Source organism: Thamnophis sirtalis, unplaced genomic scaffold, assembly GCF_051295495.1.
Source record: "Thamnophis sirtalis isolate CommonGarterSnake01/CBP01778 unplaced genomic scaffold, rThaSir2_p1.2 scaffold_9, whole genome shotgun sequence".
In the NCBI taxonomy this organism is placed as follows: Eukaryota; Metazoa; Chordata; class Lepidosauria; order Squamata; family Natricidae; genus Thamnophis; species Thamnophis sirtalis.
The window spans coordinates 33,406,408-33,433,028 of record NW_028261389.1 but is presented as its reverse complement, the minus strand read 5'-3'; the positions used below and the strand labels follow the sequence as shown (position 1 = coordinate 33,433,028).

Sequence of the window (26,621 nt, the reverse complement as noted above, 5' to 3'; positions counted from 1 at the left end):
TAAGTAGTGCGTACATCATGTGCACTCTCAGAAAGATTCAATCTATTCTTATCACCCTAAATTGGAATAGTTGCTTTCTTAATTAAAAAGGACAGGCAATTTCACTTGAAGTATCATAAACAACATAGTGATTATGGTCTTGTTTGATTTTCACCAAGATGCTTGTAATTATTGGGCAAAGGGGGAAACAAGAACTGCACATGGAATAACATTTCATACACATTTCATTGCTTGGCATATTTTAAATATGAAGTTTAATATAGAGAGACATGGGAAAAATCAAGATGGATAATCATTGCTATCTATCTATGTAGAGGGGCGCGATGGCTCAGGGATTAAGACAGTGGGCTTGTCAGATGGAAAGTCAACAATCCAGGTTGAGACCCAAGTGCCATGTGACAAGATGAGCTTCCATTACTGGCCCCAGCTGCTGCCCACGAAGTAGTTCAAAAGCATACTAATAGATATCTGTTGTGGGCCCGGCAGGAGCCATTGGAGCTGCCACCAGACTCAGACAGCGAGGGGCCCTATGAGTCGGCCCTGGAGGATGTGGAGGACCCTGGACAGGGTTCTGACTCCGAGCAGGGCACAGAGAGACTGGTTGGCCACCAGGTGGCGCCTGAGCCTTGGATCAATGGGGAGGAGACAAGGGAGAGTGATCCAGAAACCAGCAGTGAGTTGTTCCAGGATGCACGCCGTCGAAGGGCTACTTGGCGTCAAGAACAACTACATAATTACAGGAGGTAATTACGCTCAGCTGATGGTCATTAAGCTCCTCTCCAGACTATAAAAGAGCCTGCTTGTGCCACACCCTTCTTGCAGAAGTCAACGCTTGGACTAAAGAGAAACGAACTTGGCAGGCTGGATTGCTGCCAGAGTTAGTCTGAATTGCTGCCAAAGTTTGTCGGACTTGCTGCCAAGGTCCTTATCTGTTTGTTTATTTGGCTTTCAGCCACCGAGATTCTGGTCTTGTTATTAAAGGACATTCCATTTTACGTTTGTCTTGGCTTTCGTTACTGGACGCAGGAGGGGGTCAGAACAGATATCACTTCAGTAGATAAGTAACAGTGTTCCATGGACCTGGTCATATCGTCATGTTGGCCACATGACCACGGAAGCGTTTTTAGACAATGCTGGCTCCCTTGGCTAATAAACAAAGATGAGCACTGCTCCCTAGAATTGGACATGACTGGACAGCCTTCACCTTTACCATTATCTCTCTATGTATAGATAAATAATATGTAAAGGGAGCGAAAAAAGAGGGGGTCTGCCATCTGAAAGGGAGAGGGAAAGGGAGAGAATGCATAATATCAGCATAAAAAATGGCTGCACATAAACAGGCCTTTTGAGTTGTCAGGCTACTAACTATGGGAGCAGGGTCAAAGGAGTGGAGGAAAAGGGTTCCGGGGTGAATGTGAGTTTTTTCTAGGTACAAAATAAAGTTGTGATAGTAATGATACTACCACAAAATCCTGTGAGTAAGCAGGATATAGCTTCTTGTCATCCAGTTGCTCGCTGTTTGATTCAATTTCTCCTGCTGAACTAATTCTGCAATGAGTGAAGGAAGTCATGCTCCATCCTTTGGCGTGAAGTTTCCAGAAATTATGTCATTGTTATACACATTTCATAAGGAGGAGAGTTTCCTTTCACAACTAATACACATATAGGAAACCTTGGCCTTCAAAGCGGATTAAAGCCCCCCCCAAATCTAACAGCTGATTTTTAAAAAAAAAGACAGCAGAGAAAAAAAGAAACATATCTCTACTACTCTCCTAAATTTTCTGAAGATTTGCTTTCTTTAAAAGATGCAACTGCAGTCACATGATACATGACTTTAATTTCAAACTATGTTTCTGGTTCTGAGTTCTTGAAAATATGAAAGATTTAGAAATTTTACTACTTTGATAAGGTATGAGTGGCAATGACATTTACATAACCATCCCAGGATATGCCATTTAGAATTAGGGTATTAGGATGCTATTTCTACTGCTTATATTCTTGTAAGGCTTTTTCAGAGCTGAAAAGTCAACCTTGTATTTTTAATAATAATTTTACTATTTTACAAACATAAAGATAAAAAAGTAATAGAACTAAAGAAAAAATATATAGAAAAGAAAAGTGCAAAGAGATTGAAAAAGGAAAATAAAAAATGATCAAAATGTATATTACTCCCCTCTCCCTCCAGATAAACAACTTCAGTAACTGAAGTTTTCTAAGAAATGAAGCAAAATAAATCTTCCCCATTTATAAACAGATCTTTAAAGGCTTATCATTTAGTTCTGAACAGAAAGAAATTCTGCTAATAGCTACCAGAAACCACAACATATATATTTTAATTTTAGTCACATAAACGCACTTTATATTCTTTTTGTTTACTTTTGAAAGCTGCCTTCCTAGGCCACAGTTGGTTGCTTTTGAACAGGTAGTGATTTGCCTACTTCCTCTCATAACTACTTAAGAAGTTGCTTGTTAATGATTCTCTAGTTGTTGAGACTTCTACCTTGGATGAAAAAAGTTTTATATAAATTTAAGGGGGACTAGAACATTGATTTTGAAAAGTTAAGGGCTGGATAGACTTGAAAGACTATTTACTGTGGGATGTTTAAACTACTGAAGCTGTTCCTGAAAAGAGACAAAGAAAATCTGATAAGAAATTAACTTGTTTGATGTCATTATTTGATGGGATTAAAGATAAAGCTTTTTAAAAGGTATTTCAACTTTCTCTATACGTTGAATGTATAGAGTATAGATTGTGTTGCGATACTTATAATATAACTTGAGCCATGCCAGGCTAGAGGATTGTTTCAATGATGATGATGATGATGATGATGATGATGATGATGATGATGATGATGATGATGATGGAAGAGGAGGAGGAGGTGGTGGAGGAGGAGGAATATTGTGAGACACCTACATTTTTAAAATCACTTGAAAGAAGTTGTATTTGTATGACTTCTGTTAAAGTTTTGATTTATAGTTTCCATCATTTCCATCTGCCAAAGTGGGCAATGATTTTCAATCTCCTCACATAAAAAAATTAATAAATGGAATAATGTGAACCTAAACATTTAACTAATACATAAATGATGCATAGGAGGACCAATTTACATATGCTGAAAGCATTTTTATATAGTGTTTTGCCAATAAAACATACTGCATACAGACCTCTGGGGAAAATATGTTTCACTTGTCACTGTATAATTAATGTGCTAATATTTATATGTCTCAAGATTACAAACACTATGAATATGATATCAGGATAGCTCCTCCCAAGAGAATTTCATTTTTGTCACACAATCATTGTAAACTCATTTATGCATATTTTAATTATATCCCTAAAGTGCATCTTTTTCAGGTTGACTAATACTGGACTTTAGCTGTCTTGCCAGATTGTACAAAGCTCAGTCTAGTCGATGAATACAAAAAACCAAGGCCTGGCTCTGGAATCAGGTATCTGTTTGTCCAAAAATGCACGTAACTAATTAGAAACATTTACCTTATTTTTTTCCCTTTGGGACAATTTATAAATGGTGGAGTTAGTAAAACATCTAAATAACATTTTTCCAACTGCACCCGCTGGTTTTCTAGGCTTATATTATTGTGGCTTATTTTTCCTTTTATATTTCTAATCAGTAAAATGTGGTATGCTCCTTCTCCTGATCTTTTCTTTCCTTCTTCCTTGGGTGAAAATAATATTATGATGGAAAAAGGGAACAACAAACAAATCAATTTCTGATTAAGAAAATACATCAAAACAAGGCCTTTCCCCAGTGCTGAATTAAATGCTATCCACACAGATTTGAATGGGCAACAAACAATGTTAGTACACAATCCAATCTCTTCATTGCTTATCCCACTCAGTACTATTCCCAGTAGCTTCTAAATGGTATTACATTATTTGTGACTTCTTATAGGCAAGTTTATTATTTTGCTCTTCTGGTTTTCTGTCATTTCCTTTTAGCACAATACCAAAACAGCAAATATCTTCTAATCAAGGTCAATCAAACTGGAATGGAGCAGGTCTTACATTGGGGCTGTGCTTGAGTTTCTCTAAGCTAATTTGCAAAATATTGCCCATATAGTTCATTTCACGTTAAAAACTAATGTGAAATAAAGAACAATACGGGAAGAAAGACACCAAGGCAGAAATAGTTCTGGATAGAAAGGAGGCAGGTCCTAATATTAGACTTTACAGAGTGAGATAATTGAAACTATCTGCTAGGCAACCATTCTTTTGCTTCTGGGGATCAGGAGACAGAATAGAAGGGATTGAAGCTAACAAATTTAAAAAATTGTCAAATAAGCAAAAAAAAAACAGTTCTCTCTCTCTCTCTCTCTCTCTCTCTCTCTCTCTCTCTCCCTCCCTCCCTCCCTCCCTCCCTCCCTCCCTCCCTCCCTCTCTCTCTCTCCTGGCTACTGCAAAGAGGAGAAATGGGGCGACTGCATCCAAATAAACAGAAACTTTGGAATAACGTTAAAGTAGAATAGTGCTAACACATGCTCTCTTTTGAATGACAAAGCATTACAGATTTTTTACACCTTAAAGCTATGGCAGAATAAGTGTCAGTTTAAAGGAGAAAAATGTTACTTTAAAGATGCACATATAATGATGTTTCACTAATAGTCTTGAACTGAAATGAGAGCAATGTCATGAGTGTAAGAAAAAAGACTGACACTCAGGGCACGGTGATTCGGTTCAGATAGGGACAGAGCCACATCCTCAGAATAGAACAAATAAATTTATTTTAATATAATTCATTGTTTTCATGGTTTTATATGCTTTTGATTATTACTCTGTGTGTGTCCAGAGTCACTATGTGAGAGAGGTTATACAAATATGATTAAATAAATAGATAAATAAAAATAGGTCTATTCTTTCAGAGTTTCCTTCATCAGCACAAGATAACATTCTTTTTTCATTTAAATATATGATTAGTAAGAATTATATTTTCCCAATTTTCTGCCAATTACAGACTATTTTGCAATGTATGTGTCAACTTGTAAATCGTTACCATGACTATTATCAAGTTGACATGGGAGGAAGAATTCTATGCATACCTTCGGCCCGAGTCGGATCTCATATTTCTACAGCCGGCATGGGGTGCAAAGTTCACAGCCTGTTGCAGCACCTCATTGGTGGATATGATTTATGACACAGACTGAGGGGAGGAGAGGCACAGGGGTAAAGTGCAGAGACCATTAACCAGAAACCAGATTCAGCTCCGCAGAAGAACATGCCAAAATGTTGATCCTAATAAATGACTGGATTTCTTTTGAACTTTGTCTCGAGGCTTGTAAATTAATTAGGTCATCTTTTGGAAACTTCACAGTATGCATTTGCTTGTTTTTTTTCTAGTTATTTACTTGAATACCCAGAATCCCAAATGTTACTCACAACTAAATGCAGCACTCCATCTATAATTTTCAATGGCCAATCCGGTACTGGAACTTTAATATATAGTTCCACTCACAGAGAAAGGCCAATTAAAATGTCATATTTTATGATACAATGACATGAGTACCAAAACAACAACATGCTAACTGAGGTGTTCCCTATTCTGTAAGGTATATTAAGCCGAGGTGGCGCAGTGGTTAAATGCAGCACTGCAGGCTACTTCAGCTGACTGCAGTTCTGCAGTTCGGCTGTTCAAATCTCACCAGCTCAGGGTTGACTCAGCCTTCCATCCTTCTGAGGTGGGTAAAATGAGGACCTGGATTGTTGTTGGAGGCAAGATGCTGACTCTGTAAACCGCTTAGAGAGGGCTGAAAGCCCTATGAAGCGGTATATAAGTCTAACTGCTATTGCTATTGCTATATTGTTTGGTACTCAGAAATCAAGTACAGTAGACATATATTCCACTCAGAACTCAAGGAACCACGAAAGAAATGTATTTATTACTTTAATTTCGGTAAAATTCACTCTTTTGTGCAACAAAAATTATGAGATAAATTATCAGTAGAAATTTCCAAATTTACTTTGTCTCTTGAAAAAGAAATATGTTACATGTTCAAAACAAATTATTCATATCTATTCTACTGAGAAGAAGCACATACATAAAAAACAGAAATATAGATAAGACATCTCAGACAAGGAATGGGAACTATCTATATAGCACACAATTGTGACTACATCAGAAATAAGCATTATCATATTCAGTTAGTAAGGTAAAGATTCCCCTCGCACATATGTGCTAGTCGTTCCTGACTCTAGGGGTCACTGCTCATCTCCATTTCAAAGCCAAAGAGCCAGCGCTGTCCAAAGACGTCTCTGTGGTCATGTGGCTGGCATGACTAAATGCCAAAGGCACACCGAACGCTGTTAGCTTCCCACAAAGGTGGTTCCTATTTTTCTACTTGCATTTTTACATGCTTTCGAACTGCTAGGTTGGCAGAAGCTGGGACAAATAACGGGAGCTCACTCCATTAAGCTGCGCTAGGGATTCAAACCATTGACCTGCTGACTTTTCTGATCAACAAGCTCAGCATCTTAGCCACTGAACCACCACATCCCACGTTAATACTGCTTGGTAAATATACATAGCAATGAAGTTAGAAAAAAATATGAATGCCATTCTTAGAAAAATATTATAGTTAAAAGTGTATGATCTCAAATTCAACAGTTCTACTCCACTAATAAAGCAATCTCTGAGGTTCATATTTTTTTTAAAAAAAGAACAACATGCTTAGGTTATGTGAAAAGTTTTTAATGAACAACTTAAAATAACAGTATCTACTTTTCTTTTTTTTAATAAACAGCAAAAAGTGATTAGAATATTGATTTTGGAAAGTTACAAATGGACTAAGGGTCCAGATGGATTTGAAATAACATTTTGAAATTAATTATAAGAGCTCTTCCCATGGGAAAATGTTGTTGCTCTAAATTCTTTTAAAAATGATAGAATGAAGATTTTGAAGATTGGATGCTAGAGGGAACCAACAGGAATTAAAGATTTCAATTAAATGAGAAGAACATTAAATTTTACTCACTGATACAGAATGGAATACTTTAACATTGGACACACTGAAGAATATTTGTGAATAATGGACTCAGAAATTAATTTTAAGAAGGTTTGTCATTATAAATAGAGTGTATTTTAAAGATGTTATGGAACAAGTAATATCAAACAAGACTAAGACTCCTTTGAGAATAGATTTTAAAATGATAGCTTAAAAGAATGATATAGCAAAAAGATGCTACACTGGATATACAAATGAAATCAACTTATGCTTTAATACCTAAAAGGGTTGTACAATTAGCAAAGCAAAAGACTTAAATAACTTTCGTATATTGAATTTACAAAAAGGTTTGGAAGTATTTTGTGACACAGGACAAAGAAAAGAAATAAGGTTCCAGGACATTAGTTGAAGAAATTAAAGATCACAATTGTTGAAAGAAAAAAAAAAGGATTTTTTTCTGTGATAGAAGGTAAGATAGATAAGTTTTTATCTCTGGCTACCCGCTATGGACTTTTGCTGATCAGGACTGAATGATGAGATTTTTAGAATTTGTTTATAGATAAAAGATAAGATATGGGAAGAAGAGATCATTTGTTGTATTTTAAGAAAAGGCATTACATTACTAAAATTGTTATACTTGTGATGAAGGGGGAAGTCATTTCTACATATACCAATATATTTCTTTTTATTTATTATATTGGGTTTTCTTTTCTTTTCTACTTTTCTGTTTTCTTCTTTTCTACAATTTTTATTTTTACTTCTTTTTTTTTATTTTTATCCCTTTTATTTGTAATATTTAATAAATTAAAGACTGTTGAATTTTGTCATTATTTTACTCAGGTTAAAAAATGGAATTCTTAAGATGAAAAATTCCACACAATAAGGGGAAGGTGGAGTTGATTTATAAACTGTATAGATTCTCCCTTTTGATTCTGGTATCAACCAAAAGCTGGAATGTGAACAATACCTTTAGCATCTTTGCATAGCAGTGGACAGTGTCTCGAAGGCTGAAGTCAACTCAGCAAAATACCATCTGGGTTGAAAAGAACTCAAGTACTAAGGATGTTCTATGGAATATCAAATGATCAAATCAGTGTAAAAGCAGTTCACTTTACAAAAGGTTAGATCATTTGGGGACTTATAGGATACTCTGGGTGTTTTATCGAGCATTTGCCATTATAGCACAAGATCTCATGAATGTAACTAAGAAATGCATACATAACAAGATTTATTGGAACTTAATATATCAAAAATCTTTAATAAACTAAAGGCAATCTAATGCAGTCTCTTGGGATTAAAAGTATTAGGTTTTGCTCTACCATTTAAACTGTGCACATATAGCTTAGATATATGTACGACTGGGGTCAATCCTGATGAAGCTACCTGAGGCTGAGGTCACTTGGTTCAGTATCTCTGCAAGAAATTGTTACCTAGGAAGAGAACATATACCACCATTGAAAATGATTCCTATATTTCTACATTGCCTATGGTGAATCATAGAATTTATGAGATGTGACTTTATCATAGTCACAGACAACTAGACACTGGTGTGATTGGAAAGGATGAAAGAGATAAATGTGTTGCTCACCTTCTAAGATTATAGATATACAGAAATGTACCAGGAAGACAGCATAAAGTGACTGAATGTCTATGAAGATTCTCAGCCATCCAGGTCATGGCTGTCTCAATGATGCTTTTTCAAAAAGCAACTGGACTATAGTTTTTTTTTCCTTGAGGAAGATGTTTCACTTTTCATCCAAGAAACTTCTTCAGTTCTGAATGAATGGTGGTGGGGGTGGGGGTGATGGAAGGATTATATTACTTTGTAATCATCTGTGCCAGGGGTGGGTTGCTGCTGGCATTACTGCTGATTCGATGCATGCGCAATTTTGCATGCATGTGCTCGCCAGATGCATACTGTGCATGCATGCACACTTACTCATAAATAGGTTAAAAATGGGGGGGACATGTCCCGCCGACTAGGGAACCAGTTCGGAGGTGTGGCAGGCCTAGGTCACTGCCAGTTCCAGTGACCCAGGCCAGCAAACCACTACAGGTTCGTCCAAACTGGTCCAAACCAGTAGGAACCCACCTCTGATCTATGCAGTGCACATTATGGAAGATAGAAGCCTTAACACTGAAGTTTACAGAAAACTCCCACATACACAGATCAGTACTTACATTTTGATTGTGATTACCCACTGGAGCACAAAATTCGACTGATCAGAACCCTATACTACTGAACGTTTGCCTACCCATAAAAAGGGAAAAGAAAAACGAAGCCCTCAGAACTTGTAGCTATCCCAACTGGGACTTTATCAAAGACCCAGCAGGAGCTCCTCCATAATAGATAAAGAAGAGACCAACAAATGAAGCAACGTTGTCATACATTGCAGGGATATCCGAAATGCTCAGGAGAATTTTCAACTGTAAAGAAACGTACATGCATTAAACCCACGAATACACAAAGGCAGAAGCTTGTCCACCTGAAGGACAAAACACCCAGACACAAACTGAGCAATGTGATATATTCAATACAATGCAGTGAGATGTGCGGTTCTGTACATTGGAGAAACAAAGCAAATACTTCACAAACACATGGCACAACAAACCCTTAGAAGAACAAACTATGAGAAGCAAAATGTCTTCCTCAAGGAAAAATACATAATCTAGTTGCCTTTTGAAAAAGGACCTTTGAGACATAAGGTGGCTAATTTCTTAAGCAGATATGGGACAATCAAGAGGGTGAACCCTGGGAAGGTTTGGAAATACAATTTGATCTATTCATTAAAATGGGGAAAAGGACAAGGATAATTATTTATTGATAAAATGTATTGGTCACCAATCTTACCATAGATAACCCTGGGTGGCTTTCAGTCATAAAAATGTATCTATATGTATACATTAAAACAAATTAAATTACATAATGTGACAAGCATCTTTGCAGAACCACCTCTATTATCCTGAACAATCACAGATTCATCCTGCTACATGTAAATATACTTGGGAAAGGAATGCAGGAGGCAGCTAAGGTTTTGGCTGAATGAAGAGAAGTTAGACTGGCATATTGATGGCATAGAGTTTTGGTATGGGATTGAAAATTGCTGACTGAAGATTTGTACGCAGAAGAGTAGATAGGAGACTGCTGAAGATGCCATGGAGTACTCCAAGATGTCTATGACTCTGGAAGAAAATTGAGGACCTAAAGAAAGGTTAGCCTACGTAAGCTTTGTGTAGGGCAGGGCTATCAAACTCCCAGCCCATGAGCCAGATGCATCATGTGCTGGCCATGCCCACATCTGGTTTAGCAAAGGGGGGAAAGTCCCAATATATCACGTGATGCTGCTGTGACGATGTGAGTTTGACACCCCTGGTGTAGTGGGTTCCAGGAGGACAAAGCAATCAAAGCTCCAGAAAGAATAACAATGGCTCAAGACTGAAGCATCAGCTGAAAGGAATCATGGCAGAGCAATGAAATGGTGGGCTTTCCAGAAAAATAAAAGTTGTCAATGCAAAAATTTGAGACAGATCTACTAGGTAGTCCAACCAATGATGAGTGGAAATATCAAAGTGCTATTGGTTTTGCTAGTTGCCATAGTGAAGAGGAAGAAAGCCAGAGACTAACGAACCTTGAAAATTGCTGATTCTGTCTGGCAATGTATACCAAAGCAGGGAAGAAAGCCAAGAAGGTCACTGTAGATGAGTTACAGCAGCCACAAAACTAGCCAGGCCATCAGTAATAGTTAATAAAGGAGAATGTTAATGGAGGGGAAGATAAAGGAACTTTTAGATTGGTCCTTCTATACTTAATCCCAGATACCGGTACCTCTTCATGTGGGGGGGGGCAGTGTAAGGGGAGGAGAGAAACTAAATAATCCCAGATGAGGGACAAACAAGCAATTTCAACTTTCACAAGGAAATGGGGGAAAAAACTTACATTTTAGCTCTATGTAGAAAAATAATGATCTCTAATAAGTGAATTTTTCATCTTTTCCTGGAAAAGTTCTGGGAAATAATCCAAGGTCAAATCACTCAGCTGGAGAGATTGCCAGGTGTTAGATTGGAATGATGCCCAGAAATTAAAGGTGACAGCCAGAGATCCAGGTAGGGAAGACAAGAAGGATGAGAGAAAACAAACATTTACTGTATCCCACTTGTTTAAACAATAAAAGGGGGGGGGGAATCTTTCAGCCTGATATAAGAACTCTGTGACATAATCAGATTTCTCCCTTTTCCAAGCTTTCAGTATTTTTTTCACATTTTTAGATGAAAAGCTAATACTTTTCAAGGATTTAAAGCATTTCATATCTATTTTATAGTAATCATTAAAACAGCACTATAAGTTAAACCAGAGTTATTATTCCCATGCTGAAATTGGAGAACGGGAGTATACTGAAAGAATAACAGGTTGCCTGAGATAGTGAATTAATCACAGAAGTAAAATCTGAATGGAATTTTTCCTGTGGGGTCTTTCTCGCAGTCCAATTATAGTACAATCCACTAGGGTTTGAGCCAGTGGAAAAGTAAGCCAACAGAATGTTTGCTGCCCTATTGCTGACCCCCATCAAGAGTGTATTAAGAGGTCATTGAATGTTGCAGTCATGGGAGATGCAGTTGTATGAGGTTGCTCCTAGGAGCATTGCCATGGTGGAGCAATATCTGCATCATTTTTTCAGATGTTTATAAAAATAAATTAATACATTTGAATATTTAACTTTTAATAAAGTAAATAAAAATTATAAAAACAGTAAAATGTGCAGCCATGTGAAAGGCCTTGATGGCAGAACTAGTAGAAAGCTGACAGTAGCACATTAAACTCATGCAACTCTACTCAGCTACAGACAAAAATTGAGAGTAATTAATGAGGTTCAGAAGTAAACAGTCTATAAAAAGAGCTTGCCTGTATTTGTTAAGGAATCGGGGAATGTGGAACTCTGGAAATGGGATCATGTAAACAAGTGGTAGGCATCAAGAGAAAAGATAGACCATGAACAGGGGAAGATTTTTCTTTTCTAAAGAGCAAAAATGCAGAAATGACCTGGGGGAAAAAAATACTGCATGGGAGTAAAAAGAAGCAAAACAGTTATCTACATAGTGAGAAGTTTAAGAGGGAAACATTAGGGGACTGCCAGTATGCAGACTTAGGGCGAGCTAAGCCAAAGGTTTCCTAGCAAACAAGAAACAGAAAAAAGGGGGAGTTTCTAAAATAAAGCAAAAGAGCTTAAAGAAAAAAGAAGAGATGTGACTGCAGAATATGCAAAGAGACAGAAGGGAACATTTTATATCTTGTGGTACAAGATAATAATAAGTAATAGCACTTCGACGTATATACCACCCTGTAGTGCTTTACAACACTTTCTGGGCAGTTTACAGAGTCAGCATATTGTCCCCAACAATCTGGGTCCTAATTTTACCAACCTCAGAAGGATGGAAGGCTGAGTCATTAAGGATTGAACTCCAGACCATGGGATGTCCATTTCTAATAGGTTTTTACATGTTTTAAGGATGCATTCCATGCCCTTTTCTACATCTATAATGTAGAAAAGGGGGTTCTCTTTTAAACATTTGGTATTCATAAGACTGTTTGATTAGTATAAGTAGTAAATCTAATACTGTTCACAACCAAAAGGTTTTTCTTTCTTTCTTGAATTACTCAAGTAGAGGGATAGGAATTGAACAGTTGGAGCATCCAAGCCCTGGGTGGATGCCACCTCTCTTTAGAGAAAGATATATAAGAACTGAGAAAAAATTAGTGGCATTCTTGTACAACCCACTTCCTGATCTCAGAATAGCCATGGTTTAAGAGAGGGACTACACAATGCTAGGAATATAGTCTAACGGTTGGGTTGGCGATATATAAATCATATAGCAATGTTATACCTGTTTCTTTAAATCCTATTGTAAAATGTGATTGGTTGCTGTTTTCCTCAATCGGCCATAAGAGGGAGCCAGAATGACTGTTAGCTTTCGGTTTCATTAGATGCTGGGCTGATCTGATCTGGGTGTTTTGGAAGCTGGCTGTTAGAAAGTACCGGGAGCTATTGTAAGTTTCGCAACTGTTAGCAAACTTTGTTGGGGACATAAATATAAAAAAGCCCCAGTCAGGTATGTTGAAATTTGCCTCTGCAGAAGCCAGATATCTGGTGTCACCTGCCACCCAAATCAAAATGATCTGGAGGGCAGCATTCAAGTGTGCTCATAAGAGAATAAAATGGGCATAGGGCCTTGGCAGACACTGCCCACACTCCCCTCTTTTAAATCTAGTCCAAAGCCACCATTGCTCTCCCATTCCAAGCAGCCACCAAGGCTCCAATTAGACCATGTAGCACAGTTGAGAAGGCCAATATAATCGATCTAGACTCCCTGTGGAGATGTGTATGGTGCCAAAGAACTGGAAGCTCCCCAGTGACTAATAATATCTCCCATAAATCATGAGGTTCACAATTGTTTCTTTAAAAGGTGCTAAGACATCTTGTGGTTAAATCAAATGGGGACAACTTGCATCATATGAGATGAGCTACGGTGGTGCAGTGGTTAGAATGCAGTACTGCAGACAGAGGTGGGTTCCTACTGGTTTGGCCCAGTTCGGGAGAGTAGGTAGTAACTCGTCCTGCCATGCCACCAAACCAGTTCCCTCAGCAACGCCATAGGTGGCACCGTCTTGGGTTTTTTGCTTCTGCGCATGTGCAGAAGCATTTTTTAATACTGCACATGCACGAATAGCGCACATCAAACGCATCCCTGAGTGAACCGGCAGTAGAAGCAGCCGGAATCCATCCCTGACTGCAGGCTACTGCTGGCTGCTGGCTGCCTGCAATTTGGCAGAACGAATCTCACCAGGCTCAAGGTTGACTCAGTCGTCCATCCTTCTGAGGTGGGTAAAATAAGGACCTAGATTGTTGGAGAAAATATGCTGGCTCTGTAAACTGCTTAAAGAGAGCTGTAAAAGTACTGTGAAGTCTATATAAGTCTAAGTGCTATTGCTAGCATATACCTGACAACTCTACAGCACTGTAAATAAGCTGGATAATACATTTCAATCAGGAAAACTGCATATGACATCATTAATACATGACCTTATATATCAAGGCATTTAAACTGTGGAATACTTTGAAATGCACTAAAAGCTGGAGGTACATGTCAATCCTTCATTAAAGGAGGAGTTATTTAATAATTGCAAGCATGTATTATTTGAGTTATCTCTTCACTACTTTATTAGCTTCTACGTGCAATATGGGTGGCTACTTGAGCAACACATCCAAACAAAAATATCTCAGAACAACATGATGCTTTGGGAGTAAGTTTCTCACAGCATTCATTTCATTATTTTCAGAAATATTGATAGATGCTGCAATCTATTTTGTCCTTTGCTAAATCTGACTATTATAATATATCAGCTACATGACTGCAGTGATTATTTAGTGGCCACCTCCTTTTGCATTTGTTGATTTGTTTAGGTTACATTTAGCTTATATGTCAATCAATATAAACATATTAGAAAAAATCTATTGCAGCAGAATCTTCAGAAGAATCAACGCAATTACATTTTCTTACTGACCCTACATTTAATTTGAAATTTCTGGAAGATTGGTGCTATATTTTTTTAAAACTACATCCTTTAAAAAACCTTACTGAAAAGCATAATTTTGTACATACACACCCCAAATATTTTTGAGTAACAAAGTCTCTCAAACTTGACTAGCATTAAATGCCTGTTAACAATTAGTGCAGATGTGTGAAATCAGCAGGGAAAATTCTGATACTGGTTCATTTTTGCTGCTTCAGAACTGAGAAATTGCACGGGAAATCCAACCCAGCCAAAATCTTTTACTATATGATCAGAGCTGCTGCTTCTATTTATTGAAGGAAATATATCTTGCAAGTTCCTGGGTTCTAGAAGATATGGAACTGTCCTTCTTCCTCTCGACCCATTTTTATATCATTTCAACTTGAGCCTAAATTGATTCCACCACAGTAATGAGACCTGGGACCCTTCTATTTTAATGCAGACTGTCAGGCGCAAACAACTAGAGCCATAGTAGAGTTCAGACTACAGTAGATTCTTTATATTTCCTCTGCCTATAATACAGGAATCTCCCTACACTGACAGGTTTCACATGGGAAAAACTATACTGCTCAAAAAAATAAAGGGAACACAAAAATAAGACATCCTAGATCTGAATGAATGAAATATTCTTATTAAATACTTTGTTCATTACATAGATGAATGTGCTGACAACAAAATCACACAAAAATTATCAATGGAAATCAAATTTAGCAACCCATGGAGGTCTGGATTTGGAGTTACACTCAAAATTAAAGTGGAAATAAACACTACAGGCTGATCCAACTTTGATGTAATGTCCTTAAAACAAGTCAAAATGAGGCTCAGTAGTGTGTGTGGCCTCCATGTGCCTGGGCATCTCCTGATGAGGTGGCGGATGGTCTCCTGAGGGATCTCCTCCCACACCTGGACTAAAGCATCCCCTAACTCCTGGACAGTCTGTGGCGTTGGTGGATGGAGCGACACATGATGTCCCAGATGTGCTCAATTGGATTCAGGTCTGGGGAACAGGCGGGCCAGTCCATAGCATCAATGCCTTCGTCTTGCAGGAACTGCTGGCACACTCCAGCTACATGAGGTCTACCATTGTCTTGCATTAGTAGGAACCCAGGGCCAACTGCACCAGCATATGGTCTCACAAGGGGTCTGAGGATCTCATCTCGGTACCTAATGGCAGTCAGGCTACCTCTGGCGAGCACATGGAGGGCTGTGCGGCCCCCTAAAGAAATGCCACCTAACACTATTACTGACCCACCGGTCATGCTGGAGGATGTTGCAGGCAGCAGAACGTTCTCCACGGCATCTCCCGACCCTATCATGTCTGTCACATGTGCTCAGTGTGAATCTGCTGTCATCTGTGGCGCACAGGGCACCAGTGGTGAATTTGCCAATCTTGGTGTTCTCTGGCAAATGCCAAATGTCCTACACGGTGTAGGGCTGTAAGCACAACCCTCACCTGTGGACGTCGGGCCCTCATACCACCCTCATGAAGTCTGTTTCTGACTATTTGAGCAGCCACATGCACATTTCTGGCCCGCTGGTCATTTTGCAGGGCTCTGGCAGTGTTCCTCCTGTCCCTCCTTGCATAAAGGTGGAGGTAGCGATCCTGATGCTGAATTGTTGCCCTCCTATGGCCTCCTCCACATCTCCTGATGTACTGGACTGTCTCCTGGTAGCACCTCCATGCTCTGGACACTACGCTGACAGACACAGCAAACCTTCCTGCCACAGCTCGTATTGATGTGCCATCCTGGATGAACTGCACTACCTGAGCCACTTGTGAGGGTTGTAGACTCCATCTCATGCTACCACTAGAGTGAAAGCACCACCAGCATTCAAAAATGACCAAACCATCAGCCAGAAAGCATAGGAACTGAGAAGTGGTCTGTGGTCACCACCTGCAGAACCACTCCTTTATTGGGGATGTCTTGCTAACTGCCTATGCTTTCCATCTGTTGTCTATTTCATGTGCACAACAGCATGTGAAATTGATTGTCAATCAGTGTTGCTACCTAAGTGGACAGTTTGATTTCACAGAAGTGTGATTGACTTGGAGTTACATTGTGTTGCTTAAGTGTTCCCTTTATTTTTTTGAGCAGTGTAGATAAGGTACAAAGGCATGGGGGGTGTGTGTCAGACCTTGCCCTCTTCTTTCCCGATTGAGCTCCTCCTCCCGACTGGGACACTTGGTATCTAACACAGACTAATGAACGAAATATTAGTGGGTTTCCCAGCCTTCATTTCCCATCTCACACAGAATCATTTGATGACTGAGAAAACAACCATTAATAATATTGTCAAATGTGGAGCGGGGCAGATTTATGCAAGTGTAGGACAGTAGGTTGGTAACAAATCACTATCACAGTGGTGCTCTATTCCTGTAACTTCTTAGGCTAGTGGTAAACACAGGTTTAACATTCTTCTAAAGCAGTACTAAACCTGTGCCCAGAAAGCAGACACCTGACAAGTCACAAATGCTGCAAGGAAACGGCCATGCTGGCAGCATGTCCAGTTTTCTCCACATGGCCAGGGTACTTGGGAATACTTTGTGGCTGGCTATGGATCTAGAACAGAGTAGGAAAAAATTTCATCTCAATAAAGTGATAAGAACAATAAAAAGTGCAATCATGCAAAAGTCCTTGTTTGCCAAACCTGTAATGAATCCAACAGTGATAAGAGCCAGCAACATACAGCTGGCAGAACCTTGCTCTTTCCTAGTTTAAATTAACTGCCTGTGCAATATGGGAGTGTTGCATAGTGTTCTCTCAAGAGAAAGCCAGTTATACATTTTTAAACATTTTAAAAATATCACTAAACTCATGTTTATAGAAAGTCATAGATAAGCACTTTAGAAAATTATAGTCAAACATTATAGTGGCAGATGACTCTGCAGAAGCCAGGTGTCTGCTCCCTCCTGCATGGAAACCTAAATGGATATTGTGAGAAGTTCACAACAGCTGGAGGAAATAGGAGTTTCTACAGAAGCCTAAAATGGCCAAAAGGAACTGGGCAGATCTCACCACTGGCTGCCACATTAGCCAACTGGTGATTAAAGCATGAAAAATCTTCCTTTAAAGTCAGAGCAGCTGAAGATGACTTCACACCTTCTCAGATGTGATTTGGGTATGAGAAGAAGGCAACACCTTGAGATTGTATTTAAAAAATACCATATTATTTCTGCCATGTGTTTGTGGGAATGAGCCTGAAATACTCAGTTCAATATCATTTGCAGCCATGGTGATGCAGTGTTGGAATGCAGTATTGCAGGATGACTCTGCCCACTGCCAGGAGTTCGATCCTGACTGGCTCAAGGTTGACTCAACCTTCCATCCTTTTGAGTTGATAAAATGTGGACCCCTATTGTTGAGGAAAATATGCTGTAAATATTCTGTAAATTGCTTAGAGAGTGCTGTAAAGTACTATGAAATCTAAGTGCTTTTGCTATTTTAATCAATACTGTGCTATGTCTTTATGTTTGGTATATCAGTGAAATTATGTTGCAGACCAGATTAAACTGATGAAACAAATCTTCACTATGTTTCTGATAATCAAAGATAACTGATTTTGGGATTGACGCATTATCAGTAACAAATAACAGGATTGTTTTACCAGCCTGTGGGGAACTCACTTCCCAATAGAACAGAGATCTTCAAACTTGGCAACTTTAAGACTTGTGGACTTCAACTCCCAGAATTCTCCAGCTAGCTGGGAGTTGAAATCCACAAGTCTTAAAGTTGCCAAGTTTGGGGACCCTTGCAATTGAACATGGGGACTGTCTTCCAGGCTGGCCTTTAAAAACATAGCCATTCCAATCAGCTTTTAACAATATCTACTTGTAAAATATAAAATTTCATCTGATTGTGGTTTTTTTAAAAAAAAAAATCTGTTTAATATTTATTACAAATCTAAATAAACAATAATAAAGATGGGTTAAAAATTAATACAAAGAAAGGACAATGAATATTTGCATCAGTATCTATTGCCAATAGATGGCTGGAATAGATTCTAAGAGCAATTAATGATTATATTTATGGAAGTTAAAATAATTGAATTACAGCATCTAGCCAATTCACATAAAAAGATCTGGTGAGGTATTGCTCACACTTCACCTCTGAAGTGATTTTTTTCTTGGCTTGGATTTAAAACATATATGGTAAAAAGATGCTTATGTAATTATTAGTAAAGAAAATAATGAATGGGAGAAAATCAAATAAAACTGGCAAGGAAAATTGAACATTTTATATAAATAAGATCAGTATAATCAATTATTTCATTTACAAACGTAAAAATAAATAGCAGGATTAAGAGAATGTTAAAATCAGATATTCTTTAGGAATAAATAACTATAAGAAAATCATGGGTAACACTCAATGGCTGAATATTGTGCTTACATCCATATGTGTTCTGGTCCCCCTTCCTGCTCCTGATTCATCCAAATCAAGTAATTTATAGATTGAACAATAAATCATATAATGCTATATACCTTCATTCTCTCCCTATTCTGGAATGAGGATAAAACTGGAGTATGTGAGAGAAGAAGAAAACAAAGAAGTGTGGAATTAGTTTATGTAATTCTAAAATAATATTATTTAATATGCTAATAATATTTATAGATAAAAACATCACTTGTCGTTATTTGCTTTTGTGTGGCAATGAATGTTCAAATAACATTCATTTTTTTAAAAATAAAATACAATAAGGAATCATGATGGGAAGGAAGAATACTGAAGCCTGCCATGCCACCATCTGCCTCATGTGCAAATCAGTCCAAAGTGCATTTAATATTCATTATCAAGCCTGGTGCTACTACAATGCCTTCAGCTGAATCTGAGCCAGCATATCCACAGAATAGGAACCAATTAGCATCCCTTCTTCCCCACTGATACACATACATTTCAAAATTTTGTTGGTTTACAAAGCATTCAGCAAGTTAGTCTGCTTTATCTCTGTCAGGAGAATCACCCAGATACAATGGAAATAGCCTCACATCACCATGAAAAGTCCATTACATTTCTTATAAAATATAGTAAAATAGTATAGAAAGAGTGCATTTTATGAAATAAAGTATAATCAAACCAATACCTAAAACTTCATAAATATCACATTTGTTACATTTCTCTAGACAGAAATCTTCAAACAGTTTGAAATTACATATTCCTCTGATATAGGGTTTTCTTTCTCTACATAAAGCAGCCTAATCAACTTGATGTCCTTTAGATGTGTTAGACTTTCCCCATAATTTCCATAATCTTCAGCCATATCTATTGTGTTCTAAAAAGGAATATGGGAATATGTCAATTTCTGTTTGTTTGTTTGTTTGTTTGGAATGTAGATGACTTCATATTTTACAACTGTGACATGGCAATGTACAAGGATTAATCTCTTTATAATTTCATTTTCAAACTTATGTCATGCAGAAGGAGTGCCATGGCAAAGACAAGACCCTGAATGGAATGTATCATCAAGATAGCTCAGGTGAATGGAATTGGGAAACCCTACTAGTAGCTGGAAAGACCTGCACTAAAAGACAGTACTGAACAGGGGTGGGTTCCTGCCAGTTCTAACCTTTTCTATAGAAGAGGTTCCACAAATCTACAGTGCCGTTTAGAACCGGTTCCAGCTCCCTCTCCCCGCCCGTCTGTACCTCATCAATATGAAGAGCGAGAGGAGGAATTCTGGGAGTTGAAGTCCACGAGTCTTAAAGCTGTCAGGTTTGAACACCCCTGGGGATTTTTTTCCAAAGGGTTAGGGGGTGCAAGGGTCTTGTAACTTGACAGCTTTAAGACTTGCGTGCTTCAAATGCCAACATTTTGGTTGCTAAGCAAGAGTGTTGTTAAGTGAGTTTCGCCAAGCACTGATCATAGCAACATAAAAGAACAGGCACTAAACACCAGATCCAAAGAAGAATCAGGTCTACCATGCTAGACAGGTACTTCTGAGGTGCAGACTGTGCAGAGGCCTCAGAGGCAGTCCAACACATTGTGGCAGGGGATCAGGTGCAGGCAAGAACAGTAGACACTGAATGGCACAACCAAATACCTGGCCTTGTTGCACAGGAACCTCTGCCCAGAATATGGGCTAGACCCTCCTATGTCCAGATGGGAGATCCCACAGAAGGTTGAGGAGAATAAGAAAGCTTCAATCCTATGGAACTTCCAGATTCAGACAGGCAAACAGGTACTAGCCAATCAACAACAGCAATCAGACATTGAGGTAGTAGATAAGAAGCAAAAGACAATGATAGTGATGGTGATAGAAGGAATATGAGAAACTGGAAAAGTACCAAGGCCTGAAGGAAGAACTAGAGAGAATATGGAAAGTAAAGGCCAAAGTGATCCCAGAGGTAGTAAGAGCATTCAAGGCTGCAACTCCTCAGCTGAGAAAGTGGCTCCAATAGATCCCAGGAACATCTAAACTCTCTGTCTAAAAGAGTGCAGTGCTAGGAGTAGCTATAATCTGCACAGAATCCTCAAGCTCCCAAACCTCTTGTAAACAGTAACAGAGTTGCAAGGGATCTTGGAGGTCATCTAGTCCAACCCCTGCTCATGCAGGAACCTGTACTAGGGACTCAGACTGCTGAACTGCCGACCTTTCTGATCAACAAGGTCAGTGCTTTAGCCCTAAGCCACCTAGTCAGGCACCTCTCTATGTATATGTCTTTGCTTAACAAGGGTTAGGAAAGCCTTTAGCACAACACTATTCAATTCACTCCACCCAATAATGTACTTTAGTACAAAGATGATTTCAAAGTAAGCTACGTTTTTAATGTACCCCTCTCTTTTACCAATTCCATTGATGAAGAGTTCTTGAAACTCAAAAGCTTGTAATTGTTTGTGCTATTTAGAAGGTACTGACGCTACATGAAAGCAAGCTTCTCATCTTTTCAGTAATAAAGACTTAGCAAAACACTTGATGTCTCTAGTTGCACTTAGGGAAAATTAGAACAAATGCACAGGAAAACTTTATTAAAAAAAAATTTGTTAAGCTCTATTTACAGTTTTCTCTATTGTTTGCCAAAAGTCTATAGTTGCAATATCATAGCAGATATTAGACGCCTCTGATAATTCTACAGAACTGATGCAGTGAACCTGATCATTGTCAGCAACAACATTGATGATTAATTTATCTGCTATATGGCTAGGTATTTCAGTAGGTAAGGGTTGCACCATATCCCAGGCCTAATAGAATTAATCAGTTTAGCTTTTTCTAGTTATTCTTTCCAAGTTAATCAGGCCAAACAGTTATTAGGTGACTACTCATTAAATCTTTACCTGCACAGTATTACTTGCGGGGATGATTCTTTTTGTCATCCTTTTTTTTTAAATATATGCAAGGCTACTACTATAAGGGAATTTACCAAGTGGAATGATTGATGCTGTCATCACTATGCTGATGTTACATTACATTATTCAGCTCTACATGTCTTTGTTTGACTTCTTATTTAACAGGGTTGATAAATTGCCAAGAAGTAACTATGTTGTTCATCAAATACTGTACATACAGCAAAGATGGTATTTTACCAGCCAATACATTTATTACTGTAAGCTTTTATGGATTATAGACTATTTCATTCAATGTATGAAGCATACTGACTATGGAGAGGAGAAAAGAGGCACAAGTGCAAAATGTATGTCATAATGTTTCAACAAAAAATGCAAATTCAGAAAGACAAAGATGCATATTTCTTAATACTGTGTCATCATGGTTAGAAACAAATTCAAATGATTTTAATTTGCATTGGGATACAATCACACAAACAGAGAAATATGGGGAAAATAGTTAGGTTCTTTGACCATTAATTTTATATCCTGCTTTTTAAGACTAGCCTATGCCAGATTTGCTTGCCTACTACTATGAAGTAAAACTGATGGGAGATTTTAACTGTCAGGAATATGATTTTTCTAGACCTCGTGATTTTTAATTTGTGTAGCTGGCAAAGTGCAATAATCTACTAGTAGATCAGCTATTCTAGATCTGATTGGAACCAATAACAAATAATCAGGCAATGGAAGTAGCAGAAATTTGAGAAGAACATGATAATATAATACTGGAATTCTTTATTTTAAGAGAAAATAAAGCTGAGAGTAATTGAACACATACCTTGGATTTTTTTTAAAGTAAACTTTACCAAAAATTAAAACCACAGCAGGAGAGGATGGAGGTATCCAAACCACAGCTAAACAGAGCTATTTTCATTTATATTTCTGCACTGAAGGAAATATTATGTTGCATGGCCTAAATAAACCCATGCAACTATGATACTAGATGGTTTGGGCTGAGAGATAATAGCTAGGCTAAAGTCACCCAATGAATTTCTAGGGATGACTTAATATAAAGTTAAGTATCCTTATTTTTCCCCCAGGTCCTAGATCCTCTCCATCATTTCTTTTCAGAATAGTTTATTAAAGGGACCTTTATTTTTTCTCTGTAACCTCAATTGTAAACAGTTCTCTTTGCCAAATAATCAGTTTCTCATATGGTAATCCCATCATTTTTTGGATAATGTTGGGCATGGAAATAGGAATCCCAAACTTTTTCCAGCAATTCATTATAGATTCTAAGGAGCTTTTCATTTTCTTTAACTACTCTATTTGTAAATATTATCTCTATACAAAATATCTTAATTGTCTGAAATGCAAATATCATCTATTCAGAAACAAGGAACTTACTGGCACTTTTCAGTAAATTCTAAATATTATTGTGTTAGATAGGGTGAATGGATGAGACAGGACTCAGGCTTCAGTAACAACAAACAGCACTTTATTCAATAACTATGTACAGATCCACAGCTGGCCTATCTGACAGCTAGCCCTTTTATAGGGAGCTGTCAGACGGCTCAGCCAATCAGCTTTGAATATTTTCCCACCGGAATGGAGGACCTTGGTGGAGCCTATTGCTCCAGTCTCAATTTGTTACAAATTGAATTTAGAATTTAAAATAATCTCTATCCAACACCTGTGCTCCCATTGATTTGAAGCCTGGCTGACCTCATTTTTAGAGCAATTCCAACAAATTTCACTCAATTTTATTGAAAGCAAGGACAATTGGAGTGATATCAAGGTTTATCAGGGTATACAGGCAATCCTCATTTAGCAAGCACAACTGGAATTTCCCACTCAGCCACTAAGTGAACAGCCACAATTCTGCTTATGGACTTACTTTAGCTTTTCTTTGTTTTACAAACCTGCAAATCGTGAAACAAGGGCTCTCCTTAGTCAATGGCAAGCACACACCTTATCCTGAATTAGTTGTGAATTTAAAGAAGGAGAATTCTGATGTGATCTATACAATACAATAGCAGAGTTGGAAGGGACTTTGGAGGTCTTCTAGTCCAACCCTCTGCCTAGGCAGGAAACCCTATACTGTTTCAGACAAATGGCTATCCAACATCTTCTTAAAGACTTCCAGTGTTGGGGCATTCACAACTTCTGGAGGCAAGCTGTTTCACTGATTAATTGTTCTAATTGTCAGGAAATTTCTCCTCAGTTCTAAGTTGCTTCTCTCCTTGATTAGTTTCCTGTTAGTTTCTGAGTCAAAGCAAATTATTTTGAAGGATATATTGTCTTCTGAACCAGATCTCATGGCAAGAACATAGTTGAATTCCACCATGCTTATGTATGTAAATAAAGTTGTAGTATTAGCAGCATCTAGTGACTTTTAATGTGCAATGGCTTTCAAAGCAGGGGTAGAAAGATAATATGTGTACATTTTGTTTACACAAATAAAATTGCAATTAAACAGCTGTGGTGTGGCAATGTAGCATGTCATAAGTGACAACTTGAAGTAGCTGGTTCTAGTATTTGATCTGGTCCCAAACCATTTGAGGCCATTGTTATACAACAAAAATTGATAACTTCTCAAATCATGCCATGCCTTAATATGACTTGGTTGATTTGGCCTTAAATAACATAGGTGAAGCTAACTATTTTAACTCAATAACTAAAGTATATGGATTAATATGTCTTATGAATCCAACTGGTCTACATTTTGTATTCATTTTGATTTTTGGCAGCTGGCCTTAATAATAGCAGATTGGTTACTTTCTTACAATTCCCTGGCACAAGATTTTTGGATGGCCTCTCCTCCCTCACACACACACACAAATGTTACCAATGTTGCCCACTTTGTGAGTCCATTAAACAACTTTGTATTCAAAAAAAAAGTTGTAGTATTAGCAGCATCTAGTGACTTTTAATGTGCAATGGCTTTCAAAGGTTATTACTAGTTATTACTTATAAAGCCCTGCATGGCATCGGACCTGGGTACCTAAGAGACCGCCTCCTGCCAATTACCTCCCGAAGACCGATTTGATCACACGGGCTCGGCCTTCTCCGGGTTCCAATGTCGGCTGGCGACCCCCTGGGGGAGAGCCTTCTCTGTTGCTGCCCCAGCCCTCTGGAACGAGCTCCCCGTGGAGATCCGGACCCTTGCTACCCTCCTGGCCTTCTGTAAAGCTATTAAGTCCTGGCTGTTCCGGCAGCCTGGGGGCTGTTGAAGTATCCAGCCCCGCTTCAATTGTGACTGTTGTGTATTTTAATATTGTTTGTACTGACTTATTTATCCCCTCCCCTGTTTTATTGTGAGCCGCCTGGAGTCCTTCGGGAGTGGGTGGCATACAAAACCAATAAACGAAACGAACAAATGAAATGAAAGGTGGGTTAGAAAGATAATATTATATTGGAGCCCTGGTGGCACAGTGATTAGTCTACAGTATTGTAGGCTAACACTGCCCACAGTCTGGAGTTTGATTCTGGTGGGCTCGAGATTGACTCAGCCTTTCATCCCAAAATTAGTAAAATCAATACCCAGATTGTTGGGATAATATGCTGACTTTGTAAACTGTTCAGAGAGTGCTATAAAGCACTATGGGGAGGTAAATAAGTCTAAGTGCAATTGCTATTAATATTGCTAATATCAGCTTTATGACAATTTATAATACATTTAATTCCAAATGTAATTACTATTCAATCTCTACATTTTTATTGTATAGAAAGGCTGAGAAAAATTATTTCTGCTTCAGGAAAAAATGAATGCTATTTGTTTTCTGGACCTCCCAAAGTTTCAATTTCTAAAAGGTGTTGCAAAATATTGAGAAAAGTAACTATATGTTACAGTTTTAAGGTGTATGTGTCAATATGTGTATGTTCTTAGATACCGTTAAATCATAACAGGAAGACTTGATTTTTAAATAAAGAGAAGTCTCTAGATGTGGAAGCGACAGTTATTTATGAAATGGGAAACTGACAAGTTCTGGCATCTTATTTAGCCTACCAGTTTCTCAAGAACAAGAAACTTTATATTTATTACCTCAATTCCATTATTGGGATTACCTTGTGACATTGCTAACAATTTATGAACTTTCCATTAAGAAGTTCAATATATCCAACTGAAATATTGCTCTTGTATACAGCTCAAAATCTGATCTGACTGAGCTTGCAGTGCAGTTCTACTCATGTGTGCTTATTGTAAGCCTGATTGTGTTCATTGGGGCGCATTGTCAAGTGGGCATGCATGGACTGTAGCCTCTTTGCAATGGATAGCCTAAACTTTATGAATCTTTAGATAGAAGTAATTTCACCTTGCTCACCCAAGCATCTTCTTCCTGTCGGTGTTTATCTCACTAGTAGTTAGCTTTACAAACTATTTATTCATTGGACTGGCAACAGTCAGTGAAGATTTCTCAGACTAGGAAGGAAAAATGGCATTTCAGCTGTTATATGAGTTTTCTTCATATAACTAAAACTTTAAAATTTCTAACATTGAGGAAAAGACTTCACATACAAAAAATTTATGATGGTTTTAGAGTAGCAATACAGAACCTCCCAATCACAAAATGTTTATTTTTCTAAATTCCACCCACTCATCTTGGCCATGTCACTTTACTTACTTTCTTCTATCAGAAATATTGTAGTACAAAAAATATGCTATTTTCCTACACTGTTCTGTTGAAGTCTACTCTGCACATTAAAAAGAGTCAGCTTTTAAACCACTAAACTGATGAATAAAATGTGATCAGAAGTTTGCAAACTAAACGAGAGGTGTCCCAAAGGAATCTCTGAATGGCAAACATCCTGGTAACAGAACCAAAGAAGAACATCTT

At 38.0% G+C, this 26,621-nt stretch overlaps 1 protein-coding gene across 3 annotated transcripts in view; it reads right to left on the bottom strand.

Annotated features, from left to right (window-relative positions):
* GRIN2B (glutamate ionotropic receptor NMDA type subunit 2B) overlaps window positions 1-26,621 on the bottom strand; it is a 352,876-nt gene that overhangs the window by 125,858 nt on the left and 200,397 nt on the right. The gene's annotated exons all lie outside the window — the stretch shown is intronic.